The sequence below is a fragment of the Amblyomma maculatum genome, chromosome 2, assembly GCF_055883805.1.
Source record: "Amblyomma maculatum isolate TAMU_Amacu chromosome 2, ASM5588380v1, whole genome shotgun sequence".
In the NCBI taxonomy this organism is placed as follows: domain Eukaryota; kingdom Metazoa; phylum Arthropoda; class Arachnida; order Ixodida; family Ixodidae; genus Amblyomma; species Amblyomma maculatum.
In genome coordinates, this window is record NC_139345.1 from 201,959,650 (window position 1) to 201,981,468 (window position 21,819).

The 21,819-nt window shown below is 46.5% G+C and overlaps 1 protein-coding gene across 2 annotated transcripts in view; it reads left to right on the top strand.

Annotated features, from left to right (window-relative positions):
* The window catches only part of LOC146201075 (monocarboxylate transporter 12-B-like), a 109,669-nt gene that overhangs the window by 16,782 nt on the left and 71,068 nt on the right, over positions 1-21,819 (top strand). For both annotated transcript variants that reach the window (XM_084595619.1, XM_084595620.1), the window contains one exon: positions 20,262-20,390. The gene's annotated coding sequence lies outside the window, so the exon portion shown is untranslated. The remainder of the gene's footprint in view (positions 1-20,261; positions 20,391-21,819) is intronic.

Below are 21,819 nucleotides of genomic sequence, written 5' to 3' on the forward strand. Positions count from 1 at the left end.
CGACTTGTACACGAGATAAGAGTCCCGGCCGATACCACTTCTGAGAGCACCGCGCTATCACCATCCATTCCGTGCTCATATTTTGTACTCTTGACGACGATGGGTATGATGGGCCACGATCATTCCAAAAGATATCTATAGTTATCTGACTGAATTGTAGTGAATTGTGGTAACCTTGCCCCGGAATGTCGTTGTTATCATCACGAAAGGTGTATTATCGCTCACAGGATGGATGTAGCACTAAAGAATAGCGGGCGTCGCCGGTTAAGGAAGGCGAGGACGCTTCGTACGGTCGAATACTTCTTCGCAGCGCTGCGATAATTTGCGACTTGTCTTGCCTGGGAGATCGAGGAGACGTGCTCTGCGCCGTATTGCGCAAAAGCTCCTTTGCATGTTCGCCATCCGATGGAAGGTTGCGAGGAAGTCTAAGCAACGCGATGCTTGTCGCGTTCGTGTAAACGCTGCTTGTGAATGAAATGCTAATTCGTCGTTGCGGGCAATATCAGTGCCGGAACTCCGGCGAGAATACCATGCGCGATTAGTTGATTCTGAACTGCGATGTTTTGGATCAAAGTAAGTGTTTTACATAGCCGGTCGAGAGATGTGCCGATCGCTTCGGGTGATACAGAAGCATATGTTTCTTAATTTTTTTTTTTTTCAGTGAGAGCGTTGCTACGATATCTTTAGCCTCCTAAGTGCTTACACGAGCACTACCACAGTGACCTAAGTCATTAGCGAGAACATCAAAGTTAAAAGACGGGAAGGGCGCAGACTGGATATAGAAACATGCGTTAATTACCGATATCCTATATCAATTCAGGGCTTGCACGTATAATGCGAAGGCCGATGGTCATTATGGGCACGGTATTCCAAGAGTGGGTTGTTTGGGGTGTCAGGTTAAGACATGCCCCCAATGGCCGCAGTTAGGTTGCTGATCACCATGAAGAAACTAGCGGGGCATGAGCTCAGGACAAATACTGGTTGGATGTCGCCTTAGCCGAAACGTATACTACCACACCATAGCTCGGCAACTAAATAGGCGAATTACGCAGGTGATAGCGTGGGACCACCAACACGACTGTAGCATGCCTGGTTGGGCCGCCACGTGCCGTGGCCTGGAAGGGCGGAGTCGATGTGGCGGTCTCATGGAGGATGCCAATTTTTAGTTGTCTTTTTGCTGCGAAGGCAGACAAGCCGTCGTCCTAAGCGCCGGCCCAGAGACTGGCAGCAACGGTTGCTCGCAGTTTCTGGGTCAAGGATGGGGGAGGCTCGCGACGCACCCGCATCGATCGTTGCGCGGGGAAAGCCCCGCGCAGCCGCAGTGGCACCAGAACCCCACACTGGGCGGAAATCCTTAGCGACGGGCGACGCTGTCACGGTGTTCACGTAGATACCCATCTGTCTGGATGATCTGCAAAAAGGATGCGGGTGGCCTTATCGAACGAATAAGACGGGAGAGTCGCACGCGCGGTTGGACGACAATCAGTTGCCGGCGGAGGGCGTAACGGCGAAACACGGAGCCTGCACACGAAAGAATTATCCACGGCATTAGACGAGTACTACCTCTCGCGAAAAGATGTTTTCTGTTGCAGCTATTACTCCGTCTACGCATTTGTTCGTCAGCCTAGGGTCGTAACAAATATGTCTGCGTTTACTTTCGAAACTTGGGGACTAAAGGAAAATATGCTGGACTTTAATTTAAAAAAGACAACGTATAACGCATTACGCCCTATCAATAAACCATTATCATATACAATAGCACAAAATTTTGACGAGCAATGCCTTTCCTCGGTTAATAAACTAAAAGTCCTAGGTGTATGTATCTAGGAAGAATTGTCATGGCCGCCACACATGAACAATTTAATGTGTGAACTGGCACGAACCGCTGACTCTTTATACAAGGTAGCCCACATAGTCCTCCTATGGATAAAGCAGATAAAGCAACTTTTGTATAATACGCTGTTCTACTCAAAACTGTTCTATGAGATGATGCTGTGGGGTACCACAACATACACTAAATACAATAATATTATGACACTACGCATGAAAATATTACGTTGGTATGAAGATTATGGGTTTCGCCAGCTTCTACGAACTTCTCATTTCTTCTTAATGTACACAATGTGCAAGGCCGACCAGCTTTACTACTGAAAAATACTACAGTTCACAAAACCTCAAGAGCTGTACATCTACAACAGCGAATAAAATTTTGTTTATGCTTTCCGACATTAAAAAAACATGCCAAAAGCAAGAACAAACTATGCAAAACAAAGTCGCATGACATAAGATTGTTATTCTCAAAACATTAAAAGAATCCAATAAATTTCGAAACTAGTGTAGGTAGGTAAGCACATTGAAGATGTCTTAATATCATTGGGTGTTTTGTACGGGTATTGAATACCATCTTGGTCATGTGGTCATGTTTCCGCAGAATATATCATAGCATTGTATACTGTCCTGGTGTTTAATATAATTTTGTCGAATTGTGTTCCTGTGTGTGTGTGTGAGTGTGTGTGTGTGTGTGTGTGTGTGTGTGTGTGTGTGTGTGTGTGTGTGTGTGTGTGTGTGTGTGTGTGTGTGTGTGTGTGTGTGTGTGTGTGTGTGTGTGTGTGTGTGTGTGTGTGTGTGTGTGTGTGTGTGTGTGTGTGTGTGTGTGTGTGTGTAAATAAGAAAATATTTGTCAAATACAGTTTCATTTTCGTTCTACATATTGCTATGGTGTCCTGTAGTGTCATGTTGTGATTCTGTCAGTTCTTTCTTGCGCATTGTTTAAATTTATGTGCATTACTTTCTTTTTATGCAGTAATATGACTGCACTTCTGCCGACTGCAGAGAGACAGAGGCCTCCGTCAGGCGGCACAGCCTTTGGCATCTGCCCCTGCAGCAGATGCTGCTTTTGCTCAGCTGAAATAAATTTTAAAAAGAGATAAAATGTGTTGCCTGCCTAAGCTGCAAGAACACTCGAACGCAGTCCCGCCACTTGCCAGTTCAACGAAACAGAAACTTCTACGAGCATGAGTATACCTCGCGAAGGGGTCTTCTTTGCACTTCACAATCATGCGCACCTTTTAATTTTTTTATCTACCGCAAGATAAAAATGCCTCTCTTTAACAGCTTCAAACGAATGTGTCTCGATGGTTCATGTGCAGCGTGCCTGACTGGCAGCCCACGAGCGCAAGCTAGATTGTCATCTATTTGCTGAGATTATTTTTTTCAACGCAATCAATTTGCTTCAAATTCTTATATGTCAAAATGATGTTTCTGTCAATGCTCCGAACCACGATGTCAATTCCTGATGACGTCACGACCCTCTCGACCAATCGAATGAAAACTATCTCTATCGCTACCAGGCAAGTAACCAGATGGACCAAAAGTCATATTTATTGGGTAGCCTGTAGAGCCGGAGTGCAATTGTTGCGCCTCGTTTCGCGCTTACTGAGGAGGGGATAAGTTGCTGATCGTGGCCACAGCTCTATGAGAACTCATGGAGGCCCCAAGGTAGAGTCCCTACCAGAAGTACGTCTGTGCGTCATCCTGTTGCGGCACAGCGCCAGCCTGCTGCAGCTCAGTGCTCGCCTACAGAAAATTTAATTCAATTGAGTTTTTTTTCCCAAAAACCCAGGATCGTCTCCAGGGCTGAAAGCTGCTCAAGGAGCTAGAATGAGGCCCAGGTTACCATTTATTGACAGCAGCTGTTTATAGTGCAATACATAATTGGTTGGCATCAATAACAATAACAAATTGATAGAAGTTTGAAAAATCTCCAAACTAGCACAAACCATTTCAATGAATTGCGTTTCAAACCAATATTATGGCAAAAACCATGTAGGTGTCTTGTAAAGGCTAGAAAAAAGAAGACAATCTGATCTATATATAAAAACAGGGATCTAATCTGCCTGCTATTCAAACTGATTGTATGTATATGTAATTATTTAGTAATGACTGAACATTTGGCATTCCTTTCTTTGCTCCGGTGTCTCCGCCGCACCTTTAGCCTTCTGTTCGTTTTCCGTACGTTCAACGGCCAACTGCCAGGCGGCAACCTCGGGGTCCGACGAGTTGGGTAGGTTCAGATAGGAGGACCGGAGCGCGGACGGTGCGCGCGCGTAAGCACTACCCGCGCCCCACGTGACGCCAACGTCACTGCTCTGAGCGACGGCGAGAGAGCGGCGTGGCCGTCCGGGGCCCCGGATCGCGGAGCGGACTGAATATGCCGAGCGCCCTTTTCAGTCCGCGCAGGCCGAGCGTCCACCGCGGACCGAGGTAGTTTTCGCTCTTTTTACTTTATCGTTGCTACCTCCGCGTTGCCACGCCCGCGCTTTTTGTCTCGTATTCAGTTCGAGCGGGGTATGTTTGCTGTGCATGCGCTGCGTCGTTCGTTCTGTGTTCGCAACAGTGCATCGTTTTTTGTGTGTGGGTGGGTGTGCCAGAGTTGTAGCTTTACTTGGTTTCTAGTGCTTATTATGGGTGAAGTAGCGAAAAAAGCTATCAGTGATGAAGCGACAGTCAAGTTTTTAGCGCTCGTAGGGAGCTGCCCACCGATATGGAATATTGAAGATGCTTGCAATAAAGAACGATTTTTCGCTTCCTTGTCGTCCTCGCATACTTCACGTAGAACAGCCAGAGCGACGAGACGACGGTTTCGCTCGGCGTCCATGTTGAAGCTCTCGGTAGAAAGGTTTTCGGCAGCGCGCACGAACAGCGGGGAGGAGGGTACACGCGGATGGTCCGCTGGCTTCGTGTGAATGCTCGACGGCCGAATGGGCACGCGGACGCGTGGTCACGTGGCACCAAATCCGTGCTGACACGCGATGACCATCCGCGCTCCAATCCTTTCGCTGAACCCACCTTTGCGGCTTGACGTTCTTTAGCATCGCCCTCCATGGAGAACTCCGGGCTAGGCTGCTTTCACCGCCCCACATTTATACGCACGACACTGGCACGACGCTATCTCCTCGCACATGCGCAGTAGCGCGCGCCGCTTCTGCTCCACAAGTGGCGGGGCCGCTGGAGTGACATCACCCGGCTCCTCGCAGCTACAGCGCGCGGCCGCGGCGGCGTCGACGGCGTGGCTCGGCTCGCCAGCTGCGGCAATGACGTCGCTCGTTCCTCGCGCATGCGCAGTACGGTCGCCGGAGAGCCACGTGAAGCCAGCTAGAGTGCGGCCAGTGTAGCTCACGCAGCCAAACATGTCGTACCAAGTGTTCACCAAAGTTTAGCGCACATTTTTGTTAGTTGCCTTTAAAATACATGCTTCGCGTGCTGTTTGGAACGAGAGTCTGTGGTTAGTATTTACACGACCATGGAGGAGCCACAGTGGCCCGTGGCCACTCGTAGACGGCGCCTGCTATGTGTACAGCATCGTGATTGCCTTCCTCTTGGCTCTGAGAGGCGTCAGCGCAGTCTGTTCCGTGCATGAAATTTTTTTTTTTGAACGTCCGCGCTGCAACTCCCAAGGCCATTCACTTGCACTTTTGACCTTGCGTCGTTGGAAAGGGCCTAGCGCGAGCGCTCCTGGCCACGCCACTACCCGCTTCTTCGTCTTCCTCGTCCATATAGCCCCACCCGGGGCCATCGAGTGATCGCCCCGATCGTGGACACGGAGGCTGTCGGCGCTGATACCGCATAACTAAACGGGAGGAGGGGTGGAAGGGGGACTTTACTGCTTCGCTGGCAATTGGTTGCTCAGTATTTCCATGGATGAGATGCCTGCCAGGGAATAGTAACCTCGACAATATAATCAGGCATGTCCTCGATAGCCACCGCCAACTATGATTTCAATGGAGCTTACTTCTGCCCCCTCTCCCGCCCCCCCCCCCATCCACTCCTCTCCACCTCGGTGTTCGACGTGGGCACTTGAGACTGCTCAGGTGTAGGAATATGAAAGCTTTGTAGTCGCAAGCGTGAAATATTTTCGCCATGCATTTTTTCCTGCCGGCGTTCGATTTGCATATTGGACGTAGACTGCAATGCTTCACACGGCATCTGGGAGCCGTAATCACCGAAATATCGCTTATAAGGCATACAATTCAAGGTGCACGTACCTTATCGGTCAGAATCGCTCCTTAAATTTATAGCCTCCAGCTTGGCTGGAAAATGAATGGTAAATGCGACCTGAAATTGTGTGACACCAGCGGAGCGGCTGCGCTAATTTTGATATGAATGTCCGCAGGACTGCTACCACATGGTGTCAGTGACGTGATTACGAGCAAATGGCAATCACTGCGCAGACGCATTCACCACACTCCACGTTCTCAGGTGCCATTCGACTGCGTCGGCCATATGCGTGATGACATTTTTTACGGTGTTTGCAAGCCTGACGGTAGACTGAGTTTTGTGTAATGGGGATGTAAGGCTTTCACCTAAAGCTGGCTGCTGTGCCACATTTTCCCTGCTCACGAGTTTCTGACGACACATTCCCATGGCTGCCAGCGGAACGGCAGCTATCACTCTCGTTGACCGGGAGAGCGGATGGACGAGATCAACGCCGCATTTTCCAGTTACGACGTCCTACCTTACCAGTGCGATTTCCGCAATGCTTCTTCTGCAGAAGTTACCGGCGCACAATCCTTCTTTAAGCAGAAGAAAACTGAAAGAACCTGCCTACGGTTTATCGCATTGCACAGATCTCTACCCCACACCTTCCTGGTGTACACCACAGTGGGCCCACTGTGAGGGTGATGTCGCTTTCACTGGCGAATGCTATAAGGCTCCATTTTCAGTGTCGAGGTGGTGATCCCGTGAGTCTGGTGTGTTGATCATTCGGTGACCGATGAATAAATGCAGAATCATGCTACCTCTATGCCTGTTTTTCCAGCTGCAGCCTGACTGACCTTGCTGCTGCGCCCACAGGACCCTTGTGGCTGTTTGAGAGAGATGGTCTTACGCCCCACCGCCCTCATCGGGTGCAGCGTCCTCGCTAGCGACCCGCGAAGGGAAGAAAGGGACAAGGACGAGGACGACACAGCGTTAGTAGCTAATGCTATTTATTACACTTGCAAATAATACAGAGCATGCCGGCTAGCTATACATCAACAAGGTTTCTTGGAAGGGCAAGGCTACGTAAGAACGACTTCTGACTAACCAGCCGGGGAATGGGGGTGCGACTTCGGCGGTGGACATTCGCACCCCGTGCGTGCTGCATTCTTCGGACAAACCATAACATGGTGTCTGCCACGGGAGGCGGCGAGAGCATGCGGTGTTTACCGGTCGCTTCGAGGTGGGAACCAGAAGCCGGGCGGCCGTGCCAGCTATCCCCCGGCATTTGTCAGGAGAGGCGGCGACGCACCCATCGCTGGTCTTCCTTCCCCCAAGGGGAGGTAATTACCTCCTCTCCCAGCCGGCGCTGCCACGACGCTCGCTGGGGTGGTGGTGGTCCGCAGCGGCGAAAGGGGTGGCAACTAACTGGTATTCCACACCCTCCCGCCATGGCTGTGGTTGACGCCGACGCCGCGTAGGATAAGCGCCCCTACTTGGCAAATTGCTGTCCAACTGATTGCCGAGACATACGTCGATGTCGCTGGCCGCACACGGCGTCGCATTAGAGCCGCCTTTCTGGCTACTGTCCTGGAGATTTGTCTTTCGGTGCCCGCTCGTGACCCGTCCTTGACAAAACTGCCAACCAGTCAGTGCGAGGCCATACCACATGCTACAGGCATGCTTGTTAGTGTAGTGTATCCAGACACGCCACAACACAACCGGGCAGATAAATAACCCCGAGCCTTTATTGCCTTTGTCCCAGTCCTATTCTAGAACAATGATAGGGCAGGCATAGGGGGCGCAGTCTGGTAAAACGTTCGTGCAGGGTGATACTGGTTCTTGTGGATCTAGACCATGCTGCGGAACTTCCAATTTCGGAGTCGCCACGGCCACCACCTCCTCGCCTTGAGACAATGAAGCAGTCTTCTAATGCATAGTCCTGAAACTTAAGAAGACACGAAGGTTAGGAGCTTGGATTTTGAAGTCAAACGACAGCAGGACATGGAGGCGATTTGTTACGGCTGAACATTACATCGTCGGCCTGGCAGCAATTGCTGCAGTTGCAGGTACCGAATGATCCACCATTCCGGAAGACTTCGTCTATGGCTGGGCCTATACGCTGAACAGAGGCGGTAGCAGAGACGTGAGATCACTTAGAAAAGATTGAACTTTGCAGTTCCGAGAAGATACACAGGGAGCGCAGTCTGTTAGCTAGCGCCACCTACAGTACACTGTGGAGGTTCGTACACCAGCACGCAATGGCTATTCTGCTGAGCGGAATCCATAACACATTGAGAAATCCACGCCAAACCTGACCCCCGGTGCACTAGCACAGCCTAACTGGCACCTGTAGTCCTCCCAACTGCCCAGCACTCATAAGCCTCGGATGTCATTTCTTGCCGACCATGCAAGCAGCTTTTTTTTTCACCGCAAAGTACCCGCGTAGTCCTTATGGCAGCGCGCACTGATCGCACTGCATGCCAGGACGAGCTGCGCAAACCAATCCATTCGCATGCCAGATTAATCCTGCTCCGTGACCCGAGGCCCTGGGGATAATCCAGCCCACCCTGCTAGGGTTAATCCGCAGGGCGTGCGGCCCGTGAACTTAAGCTTCGGGAAGCTTGTAAGCCCTTGTGCAAACAGCGAATGCTTGCTCAACAGTAGAACGCAGCGGCTGCTCGCAGCGTCGGCACAGATGAAAAAAAAAAGCAAAATGGGGGGGGGGGGGGGGGACAACGAAAACATGGAGTACTTTGCCGTCAGCTACACTACGTCCATTCAGTTTTGCGATCCCAGACAGCCTTTTCAAACCGCCACTAATTTTATTTTCATTCGCCAGTGTTGGCCTATCTCTCTTCTCAGCGTTTCCTTTGGCGAGCGGACATGATCGCCCAGCGCAGCCTCCTCGTGAGAGATTTCGTCATCGCCGAGCAGCGCTCTCTCAGCTCGTAGTGTGTCTAATTACACGTGCATGCAGACACTGAGATATGCCACAGATTTTGTGTCCATCCTTCCAAACTTTGATTCTTCTTACCAAATGGACCGACCTCAGTGCGATATGGTTACTCCTGGAAGTTAAAGTATCTTGCCTTGTGAACGGCTTGACTTGCCGTGCTGTCTTCTTCAAACCAGGGACCGCTACTTCCTTTTCCAGTCTGGTACGGTTATTTGCTACGCGGCGCAAGTGTTCACACTCATCTCATGAGTAACTTTGTAACGCACAAAAGCACCAGCAAATCATGGCGGCAAAGAAAGGCAAAAGTTAAAAAAAGAAAGCTGAGCAAGCCACAGGGTTAACACGGAAGAGGCTGGATTGACAATTTGGAATATTGGCGACTTCTTTCTTCTTTCTACTTTTATTGCCACCAAAACTTTCCCTGGCCTGGAAGTGCTATGCGTGGTGAAGGCCCATCGCCATTTCATGAGCAATGAAAAAGACGTACCACATAAACAGCGGGTTTGGCCGTGGTGGGTTTCAGACGGCAAGCCGTACTACGCCAGCTAACCCGCAGCAGCCGTACACCAGCGGGACCTTGTCGGAGCAAAAGCAGAGGTACGGTGACTTCGCGGGATGTCTGGATGCCCATTGCATGCCTGCCCTGAGGGACGTCACGTTGCTCACAGCTTGCGACACTTTTCCACTGAACCCCACGCTGTGACAGTCATACTAAACACGGCTTGCGACCAGATATGGCACGTCGCGGCCTCATACGCGTCAGCCTAGCATCAAATTCAAGTCTGTATTCCTGACCTAGCTCCTCCTGAGCATCATAATTTTAGATTGAGGTTCACCATGAGGACTTCGACCTCCAAAGTCCACGCTAATAGCAGCTGAAACTGTTACGCTTCAAGATTAAGCTTGTAAACACAGGAAAAATTATGCGTGATATCGTGTAGCGCTATGCATTAAAAAAAGATTTCTTTTATGGGTTTTCCCAACCATCATACACGTTGCATTTTTTTTTTTCAGAGCACTAGTAATACCTGCAGGAAGCATTCGGGAAGATGCACTTGCATAAAAGCTAAATCTGTTTCGCGAAGAATTTGCAGCGTGCCAGTCCTTTGAACTAATGATGCACGTTAGTAGTTACAAACTGATAGGTCAGTGCCGTGACTATATACCACATGTGGTGTTATCTCGTCCATTACAACACAACAGCGCTAAAGCCTTGTTGTCCACCGTTGGCGTTGCGAGCGAAAAATCATGACCACGTGGTGGTCCACTTTGCATGTCAGAGTTGCCACCTCGGTTGGTTCTTTTAACGGGAATGAAATATTCAGGGATCCCATTAGGCCACGCAGGCGCATTCCCAGGGCTTAGTCGAGAGCAAGAATTTTTAGCGTGCGGCCTTTCACACAATGTGGTAACCTAAGACTAATGAGTCTGTGTGAGGTAACAGATGCACAAATTAAATGATTAAGCGAGTAGAAAGGTGCATGTATGCGAACGATGGTCCTCAAGAGGATACGGGAGGCATTATTGCTGCGACGTCATAGCCTCTGATACGGAGCTGAAGAGTCCCTAGTATGTTTGCTTAATTGTGACACCTGTTATACAATGGCCTCCGCTGTCAATTTATAAGAATAAATCTAAAATAACGTCTAGTATTATCGAAAAAAAAAATTCACGAAGGGCAATTGAGACCACTTACAAGGTACAGTGTATTCATTTATTCATTTTACCCTCAGCGTGCAGAGTACATTACAGAGGCTAAGGGCAGTTCACAATAAAAAAGAACACAAAGCACAATTCGTACAACAATACAAAAATATAGACAAAATCAATATTGTTAAGAATTTTCTTACAGCATAAAATAGCTGATCAACAATAATATAAAGAAATATGTTAATAAACACAGACACAGTATTTATTTCATCAGTGTTGTAAGGACTGTAACTTTATAGGATCATTGATGCTAGTTGTAATGCAGGTAAGGAATTCCATTTTTCAAAGTTCTTGGAAAATATTATGGCGCACATGTTTACTCTATTGCAGTGAGATACTAAAACTTTTTTTGGCGATTACGTCGAGAAATGTAGTGTGCTAGTTGAATTCATCGGGATAGAAGTTTAGTGTTATTGTAGAAACTGTTATGAAACAGACGAATGGGGACGTGCTTTCGTCGCGTAGCTAGCGGCATGAGGTTTAAAGATGATTTTATTTGTGTGGCGCTAGCTGAACGATGGTAGTTAGACAAAATAAAGCGCCTTGTACGGTCTGCACAGGTTCCAACATGTGTGCCTATTCGACGTGATCAGAGTCTTATATAGGTGAAGCATGATGAAGATGATGCTCGCACGCATGCGGTATATAATGTCGATTTGGATGATGATGATAAAGAAAAGGAAGGTTCTTCGAAGGTAACCCTGTGTTTCATGCAATTTTCAGGACAATAGGCTAGTTATGTGAATGCCGAGATACCACTAAGATGTTTTTCAAGAGGGTGACTCTAATTAAGTTGGACAAGTTGTAATCGAAGTAGAAATCCTCAAAACGTTTTTTTTTTTTAATGTTTAGTTCAATCTCTCAAGTATGACACCAGTCAAGTATCCAGGTTGAACGAGAAGAAGATGGCTGACACGGTATGAAAGAGCACTCTCCCCTCCTCTACCCTTGTTGAGTGCTCTTTCATGCCAATCAAGTATGCTATTCAGATCGAACCGGAGAAAGTGGGTGTAGGAATCGATAGCTATTTTATGGCACATCACACAGTCATCACCAAGTAAGCAAATTCTTGAGGTAACAGTACTAAGCAAGTCGTTTACGTAGATTACGTATAAAATAAGGTCAATACTGGTTCTTGAGATTCCCCATGAGCCAACTAGTACCTCAGATAAACTAGGGTCAATAGTGCTGGCAAAGTGAACGCGAGAAGAAAAAGAAAAAAATTTATGAATTCAGTTAAGAACCACTACGACAGTATTCAGACAAATGTCATCGAACGTTTTAGCAAAGTCAAGAAATATGCTATAGGGTAAAAAAGCGAAGTCTAAATAGAAGTGCAAGTCATTAGAGAAGGTTGAGTGTCGCAAAAAAAAATTTTTTTTTTAAGAAGTCGTGCTGTGTTAGAGAGAAACAAATTAGCCTGAGTAAAATTAACCTGATGTGTAAACATTATATGTTCCATTATTTTGCATGGTATTGGCGTGAGAGATATGGGTCTATATATATTACGTTTACCTCCGACTTTATGTACTGATATGACCGCAGCAGTCTTCCAGACTTCATCATGATGATACGATTGTGAGAACTATACACTGCTTTCTGTTTTGTTTTTGTATTGCTATATATTATGCTCACGACACAAGAATGGGCGGAATGAAGAAGCACACTCTTAAAACGCTGTGTCGACTATAGTCTGCATGGAAGAATAGCGGCTTTTCCTCACAGCTTGGTTCATTTTGGCTAGCATCCAACCCCTGGCCTATGGGAGGCGGACATTTGCATAACTTTGCAGACTTTTCTTGGAGGAAGCATGGACGTTAACTGCGTGCGAGCCGCTACTGCCATCTCGTTGATGCTAACGGAAGTAGCCTGTACCCGCCAAAGAGCGCGTGCTGCCCTCGAGACCGAATTTATGGCATGATCCCAGCCAGTTTGGGTATAAAACCGGAAGGAAGCTCGCTCTTGAAGGTACCGCATCATCAAGCCTCTGCATATTCAGCCATTCTTGTAGCCATAACATAGCTTCATGCGCTATAACGGTGATTCCGGTTACGAGAACACTCGCTGCGCACCAACGCACCCAAGCGTGACGCGTTAAGGGGGGATGCGGGGCTAAAATCGCGATTTTAAAAGAAAAAACGTGTTTTTTTATTTTTTGCTATTTTGGATCCTGCATTTATCAAAGAAGCTTCTCACCAATTTTGGTAGTCATCAGCGCCGTAGAAAATAATAAAATGAATTTTTTTCACGAGGTGGTGGAGTGCGTTCGCTGCCGAAAGCGCCTATGAACGCTGCTTTCAACGAGCGGCCACAAAGCGGGCAAGAAACCGAACGCGGAGTGGAACGCCACATTAGAAAGTTTGTTTTTTGCACTTTCTAGCCAAAGATGACCTGCTGTCGAGAGTACAGCGCACAACTAAAAAAAAAAAAAAAGAACGGAAAGCCTTATTTTGGGCCGGGCAATTGCGGATTGGCTGGAAAACCGAAACTGAAGCTTGGATTGGCCGAAACAAGACAAGTGACCTTCGAACGCTGTTTTTGCGCCAAAAGTAGCCTGGCTAACCAGACTGCTTTAGTAAGTCTATGAATAGTAAGAATATGGAACCCAGATAAAGAGGTACGCTCAGTAGGCAACAATGGAGAGCATTTCACGAGCACAGACAAGGGCGCTGGACAGCTGTAAAGCTGAAAAAAAGAGAAGGCGACTCGAAGCAATCGCCACAGAGCAGCGTCGAGTTGAAGAGGAGGGCCCTATGTATGCAGCAGGGCACTTTGATTAATTATTTTTGGTCCGAAAATTAAACAGCATGTTCCGAAATGTTTGAACTCATTTTTCTAAGTTCGCACTTTTTGCGAAAACACAACCTTAGGAAAACTATCATTTCCAAACTCTTTCGCTATAAGCGGCTTTCAAGGTGGTTTCTGGACTATATTTTTGTCGGGAACAAGATAAGGTACTTTTTAGATCACTAATTACTCTCCAAGTTAAAAAAGAATTGAGATATCTGACATACAATGACAACAAAAAAATGAAGTTTGTTTTCCAAATGCAGAAATTTTTACAAAAATGCCGTAAAAATCCCGCAATTCTCCTTATCCTGCACGATGAACTATCTAGAAGGTATTCAATCACAAAAAATTCGTACATCTTCACTGTTTTTGAAATGATCGTTTTCCTAAGCTGACACACTTCTTTGTTCAGTATAGCAGCTACAAGTTATTACCTATTTGTGCAATGAAATTTAGAACATATTCTAATAAGAGGAAGGTAAGCCACTCCAGAAAATTTTATGAAAATTGGTACAGCCGTTCAAAAGTTCACCCTTTAGCCTAGCATCCCCCCTTAAGGGTGGTTGTTGAATCGTTTCTTCAGGCGCTTCGTGTGCAGATCACGGAAGACATCTGATCAAACCCAAAGGATTCGAATATTCTAGGCGCTCGTAATTGTATAAATGCAAATCAGTAACCTTTTTACAGGCTTAAGGTAGATTGCAGTGGATTAAATGTGCGTTGAGCTGGAACAGAGTTTTTGGTGGAATAAGTAGACAGCGCCTTCAAAACACGAAAGTAGTTGTAGGTGCCCTCTTTACCTTTTGCCCACCTTGATATGTCGTTCCCATCTTTAGGCAAAATATTGCACCTCGGAAGCTCAAAAGCACTCCGCAAGCGGGAGCTCAGCCATGATTTGTTGAGCTCCCGACTCTGCGCATCGCATCTGCGGGTAATTTGCTTCCTAATTTGCTCGGCTCACAGAATGGAAACAAAATAACGAACGAAAAAAAAAAAAAACAGCGATCGCGGATGGTGCGTAGTGGGGGATGCGGATCATGCTCGTCCTGCTCACGATGCTTGACGACAGGCTGGACAGGGTGAATTTGTGCTCGGAGGCCAATCGGCGGCGTAACACGATGGAGGTCCAGCGTACGACGAGTACCAGGCGGCAGCAGCAAAGGTACTGACGCCATCGCGTAACAGCGAGTTACACCGTGGAGCAGAAGCGGCCGCCGCCCAGCGCCTGGCTTACGCCGATTTAATTAGCTGTGGTTTGGTTTGTGGGGTTTAACGTCCCAAAGTGACTGAGGCTATGAGAAACGCCGTAGTTGAGGACTCTGGAGATTTCGGCTACATGGGGTCCTTTAACGTGCACTGACATCGCACAGCACACGTGGGCCTGATTTTTTGCCTTCACAGAAGAAGCTTCCGTCGAGGCCGGGATTCGATCCCGAATACCTGGGAACAGTAGTCAAGCGCCCTAATCACTGCGCCATCCCAACGGGGTACCGATGTAGTTTGGTCATTGCCTAGTTCCGTCAGTATTTTTTCAGTATTTACATCGATTCCAGTGCCTAGCGAATTTTATACCTGAACGTGTCTCTTTCAAATGCTTGCGAAAAAATGATAAGCCAATAACTCACGATGGACTCCATGAGGAAAGGGATGAACGAAAGAGTGAGAAAAACCTTAAAACCTTTGAGAGCACTGCAGAACCTGCACTGGATAAATGCAAAAGCCTGAGCGTTGCTGCTGCTGTTGCCGCCCTGTCGGCGCTCGCAGACCTCGCTTGCTCTCGTTCAGGTGGGATATGTGTATGGCGCAGATTGAAGTTCATGAAGACGACGATGTGCACTACACAGCGCGTGAGTTGCGGCTTTCAACAGGGCGTGATCGGCTGCGGTGGTAGCATAGTCCAATTTGGAGAGAAGGCTGCGGTATGGTATATGTGTCCTCGTGCGTCACCCAGAAAAGCTGATCTCTTCGTTTTGGCGTGGGCTCGAACCCAGTCGCGGCAAGTTTTTCTTTCTTGTGTCAGATCATGCGGGCACAATCTCGGTCCATATAGACTCTGGTGACGTCATCATTAGACTAGAAAAACGTTCGCTTTAATAAGGGAGGAAAGGACTGCATGGATTGCAGATCTATTTCGCCCGCTGAACCTCGTCATAATATACTGACTTCGCACAGAGAAAATTTTGCTTCCATTTAAAAGCGAGAGAGAATAGATCTCGCGCATTCAATTCAATTCAATTCAGTTTATTTTTCAGAAATCTTCTGAAGGGTCACCTGGGCTAAAAGCTGTCATGTCAGCTTGGCAAGACCCAGGTGCCCGATGTACAAGGCAGGGCATGGTTGTCTACCATGCATAGGACAGTACAATGAAAAATAATAAAATACACAAAACTCATGGTATAGATTTGTACATGTGAAAAATAAGCTATGAGATGACAATAGGGATACATGCTTGCAACAAAACAGCAATGACATCATCCAAAGAATAGATGCAAGAGAGAAAAAAAATCTAGAGATGCAATAAAAATAGTACTTTTAAAAGGAAACATACAGAAAACAGTACATTTTCATATTAAAGGCTTCTGAGAATCGCGCTCATTGCCGAACACCGTGACGATGGAACCACCTGGGCTAGGGCGCTCTCCTGGACGAAGCTGCGCAGCTTCTACACAGATAGCGCAGACGCATCGGGGCACCACTATGCTAGTGGCCCACGTGACCAAACTGCGTCACTTTGACGTCACGTCGTGAAGAATGAGCGCTCCGGGAACCTGCTTACAGAGGGTCGACGCTCTACGCCAAGAGAGGCAGAAAAGCACCAGTGCAGCCATGCCAGCGGCAGTGCGCCAGGGAACGAGGGCGTGCTGTCAGTGAATTTGCAAACAAGCACCGTCGCCATGACGCATTCACCGCAGAGGCGGCTATCATGAGCGGTGTGACTGCCGCTGACACACGGAAAACCGGGGGGTCTACACGTTCGCTGCGTCCCGAGGAAGCACTTGCCTCACTCCTGCATTAGCAGTGTCGGGGCTCACTGTGCAATACCGCGGAAAACCTTCGCTACTGCAGTCCTGAAGGCTCCTTGTAAGATTAGTGAAGTACTGTGCGTGTGTCAGAACGACACTGGCAGGTATCACCTATCGCACAAAAAATTTGCAACAAAAGAACTACCATTGTTCAGTGCTCTTTCATACTGTAAATCCATCTTCTTTCTCTCGTTCTGCCCTGTATCCTTAACAAAAGAACTGGTTATTCAAACGGTTGTTGCGTTCTTCGTTTTATGCTTCACTAATCACTTTCTATTCTCTTCATGAAACAAAGTTATTTGTGAATTTTCTTGCTGGGTTATTTTTGCTATTTTATATATTTGTGCTGCTATTGCATTGATACATAGTAACTGCTATTGTGATTATTGTCTGTTCTTTTTCAGCGTGTCATGTTTATTTAATCTTCGGAAACTAACGTTTACTAAATGTACCAAATTTTTCACAAGAGGTTCTACTGCAGTTTTTCCTTTAGAATACTTTTTTTCTAATACATACTCTGATGCCTAGTTCTTTAACTGACAATAAACTCTAACTTAAATGGCTCCTGAAATGTACTTGCGGTAATATATTATAGTGCAAGAAATTCGTAGCGGTGGTCTTTGTGAGTATTCAAGTCAAATTGAAAAGCTTTGCGTAGAGCCTCTAATTTACAAATAATTTTTAAGAAAGGCTCCTGGCGACCCCTCGCAGCCAATCGGGGACATGCGCACAAACCTCCCCGATGACGTCATTAGAGCTTGCTGGGTGAGCCCATTAGACGCTCCCAAGTGACGCGGTCGGGACGCGTGTCGTCGCGACTTGTTCTCATTTTTTCTTGCCCACCAGCCTGCGCTCAGCTGAGGCGGAGAAAAGGAGCATCATTTGCGATTGCCAATATAATCGGTGCCAATGAACGCGCTAGCTTAAGGTTTTTTCGCTGTTGAGTAGACTGATGGGATACTTATTGCTCGGCTTTTATAGATTTAGTAAATGTAAAAGGGGGGGCATTTACCGGTTAAGAAAGCTATCAACAGATGTAATTGATAAAGCGAGCAAAAACACTCTCTTGAATCATGAACTGTTAGCAATCGCGTGAAGTCCGTCTCGAAAGACACCGACGGCCGTACCCTAGCATACACTGCTGGAGAAACTTCTCGAATACCCGTTGTAAAATTATGGATAGTTTGATTGTTTAGAGCCGCCTTCGAATGTAGGCTGGTTTTCTGCCCGTTGCCGTTTGTTTCTAATACTGAATGATTCACCGATGGCACAGTGGGTTAATTTGCATCTTAGATATATGGGTTTGCTACATCGACACTTACCCGTCAAGGTCACCATGTGTTCAGTGTTCTCTACGTGTTGCGCTCCTAGTCGAATTTTTGTCACAACACTTGAAGAAAGGCGTACTGATTTATCCACGGTATGATGCAGTCGCCACCACCCGTGTTGTTTTATTCAAACCTGTACTTGCAATTTCTGCTAGCCAGCCTTCAGACCTCTTATGGAGGTGCAGGCGTTACGTAAGACTGCCTACGAACGTAAAATGAAATGAATAATAATAATAATAATAATAATAATAATAATAATAATAATAATAATAATAATAATAATAATAATAATAATAATAATAATAATAATAATAATAATAATAATAATAATAATAATAATAATAATGTAATTTGTTACTGTTATTATTAATCAGTATATGTAATTCGTATAATAACCTTGTGCAACTCTATGCACACAACGAATGCCGGGTCGTCAGCGTATAGCCTAAGTGGCGTGCATGGACAATATTAATGAGGTTCGTAGCTTTTGCTAAAACTGTAATGGAGGATACGAAGTTGTTTTGAATGTACTGAAATGTATAAATGACAAAACACTGGCGGTATTTCTCAGATACCAGCAACCGTTCTTTCCTGTAGCAGCACCGCTGCAAGTGTAGCGGCGTCCTTGGTTGTAAGGTTCGTGTTTTGAAAGCCTTCTGAAAGTGATTTAAGCAACATTAAATAATAAAAGTAGCTGTAGTTTATTAAAATGGTGAAACGTATACAGTGTTAAGTTGATAGGAAGAAAACCGACCACCACCGGAAGGTATCGCGACCTCGCGCCTGGAATACCACATTCTCTTCCTCATTCTTCCCGGACTTCCAGCGGCTGGAATGGCCTTCTCCGCCGTGATCTTGTTGCCATTACCTGCCCATCTACGTTCTTTGATGCCATTACGCGTGTGCTTGAATAGCGAAAATGCTTTTTGTATAATTTTTTGTATATTTTTTATTTACGGTTATCATAATTCATTTGTTATTAATTTGTAAAATACGACGGCGTTATAGGTGATATCGTTGTGCGTGGACGAGGCATTCAAACAAAGTTCATTCCCTACAATGTGCTATTTCGGCGCTGCAACGAGCTGCATACTGAAGTGCTTACGTCTAGTCTTGACGAATATAGAGACGGCATATTTTTACTGTGTTAGTCTTCTTTCGGCGAAAAAGCATCATTCCGTATACGGAGTGTGGGCGTACGGGCTATTACCCACCCACCCGCCTTTAACCACCTGAAGCCTCTGCCGGAATACTGCGAGCGTTGATTTGTCGCACCAGATCGTATGATCGCTTGTCATTTTGATGCGTAGCATTACTAATTGGCTCATGCTTGGCGTGTACGGCATGTGTGTACAGAAGTAAGTCCGCAGGGGGTGTCGTGTATAATTGCAGGTCCTAATTAATTACCCTTAACTGATTAAAAGGTACTTAATCATTGTGAATTTTCGTAGGTTTAAAATTTCAACTAATCACATTGTTGTATAAATTATATCGACCACGATTGAGCTAAACTAATTGCAGGTCTTAGGTATCGACTGTTAATTAGTTAATTTTGATTACAATGAATCTTTAGGCAACAACGTCGTCATATGTCGTCGAAAAGGTCTAGACGAGTAGAATGCGAAACCATACACTAAACCACGCAAAATCCATGTAAAACCGAGCTGTCGCTCTTCCAGCTCGGTCCAAAAAAGCCTAGCAAAAGTGAAACAGTAGCACGTTATGCTTCCGCATTCTCAGCGCAAAACACTTTTTTATCTCTCTTACCCACATATGCTCTTTGGACCCTATAATAGTGTGTTACGCGTTGCAAGAATCGCACCGGGGGAAGCACGTGTACATCGCGGTGGTCCCAGCATGCTGTGGTCTCGGAAGGAGCAACGCCGCTGCGTAATAACGTATCTATTTTATGCCATAGCTTGGTCTGCTTCATTCCACATACACAAAGCGAAGCACATCTTCTTGTGCTCAGATGGCGGCCTAAGGAGTCAGTCGCTGGCGACATTTACCACGCCCCACAAGGATGCCTTCACCACTTCGGATTCTGCAGCTGCTGCACCCTAGCCGGTCGCTTTTCAGTGAATTTGTGTTGCTTGTGTGAGCAGCAGGAAAGCCAACCAATGTAGAAGCGACCCTATCTCGCAGCATCGTACAGAACGCAGGATTTTAATTCTATGAAAGCAGTCCTCGAGTGTGCAAAGGGCTCTGAGGAATGGCGCGACACATATTCTTCTGCCCAGGTCCTTCAGCGCTGCTTGCAAATGACGCAGAATCACCTCACTTAACGAGGTACTCTGCGTAAGCCTTCAGATTGAGTTAGGCTGCGAACGAGCGTGCGTTTTCCGAATCAAGCTCAACTGCATGTTTGCGCTTGTCCCCCTGTCTTTACTGTGCTGTGTTTGTGTGAAATGCTTGACGACTTCCCTACCCTTATAAGCCAGCTTGCAACAGTTGATTGCTTTTTGTTGGTTGCAGCACAAGCGGAAGCGGAATCTGTAGCGTTCATCCCTACGCTGTTGCCGCACGCACAAGGCAGCAACAGAAACAGGGTCATCCGAGGCGCCCGGCTGCCGCCAAGCAGAAGAGCAGCAACCGCAGAACTAGGTAAGCAGAAGCGGCCGAAAGCCGACCCTTGCCAGTGTTGTCACGGGTCTCAAAACCTACTGCTGTACCTTGCCCGCTGAGCCTTGAACCGAGAATCTTTCCTCTCCGGCCGATCACGTGCTTACGGGTCGTTTTTCTTCCAGGATAGCGTTGCAATACCGCCCACTCTCCCATCCGCTGCTTTCCCGGAGCTTTAGACGTTCATGCACCCGACGATAGCAGACACGTACGGAGTGGATACTGCGCGGAAGGAGAGCGTACAGGCCAAGAAACTACACAGGAAGCTCAGCTTTCAAAAGCGCAGGGTCTATGTCGACGATGCCGCATACCTGCAGTCCGTAACGTCTTAGCGCTAGCCACACTCAACAGGACTTCCAACCTCAAGTTTGGAACGGCAACAGCAGTGCCGCTTCCCGGCGCGAACCGAAGTTGCAGGGAGACGGCAACGGAGTGCACAAGGTGTGGCAACGCGTTTAGCAGTGAGAAACGTGTACCGCGCGTAATACTATTCAAACTATTCCCTCCGTCTGCATTACCGTTGCGTTGTGGAGGGCAACATTTGCGGAGAACAAACAGTCGGGAGCTCACTTCTCAGGCAAATGATATGAGCAGCAGAGACCCGAACCGTTTTTCATTAGCAATGAAAGCCGATTTGTTGACAAAACCAGAAAAATTGTAAACTTTTTTCGTGAGGCACTTCGAAGGTGATGTGATTTGTCACCTGCGATACACACTTCGTCTGCACGGAAACATTAATGCTGCCCTACTTGCTCCACATTTTACTCATGTCCTTCAGAATTAAGCATTTATTTAAAATATTACATAGTTGCACTTAAGTCTTATTATAAAGTTAGAGCGCAAAAAAAAAAAAAAAAAAACAACCACACGCAGACAGAGTAACGACAGACAGCACAAGCGCTGCGTCGTGTGTCGTTACTCTGCCTCTGTTAGGTTGTTGTTTCTTTTTTTTTTTTGCGCTCTACCCTAATAATATACAGTATGCACCAACTCGCCCAGGAAGAAGTTTTAATGCACTTAAGTCTCTATGCGGGAATGCGAAAGCAGCGTGAGTCTAGTTTCGTTACGAACTTGTTCGGCGTTTGTTTGTTTGTTTTCTGACGTCTACAAATTTACTTTTACTTACCTACTTACTTTACTTGTTTCATCTGTTTTTATTATTATTATTATTATTATTATTATTATTATTATTATTATTATTATTATTATTATTATTATTATTATTATTATTATTATTATTTAAATATTTTTTATGCTTATTACTTTTCTTTCCTTTTTATTGTATTTTCATTTTGTTATTTTTATTCGTGGTTTACTTGCAGCTGTTTCCCACAGTGACCTCCGGCGTCCTTACACTAGACAAGAACTATGGACTGCAGCACTCTAAAAAATGTAGATGTGGTTACTACAT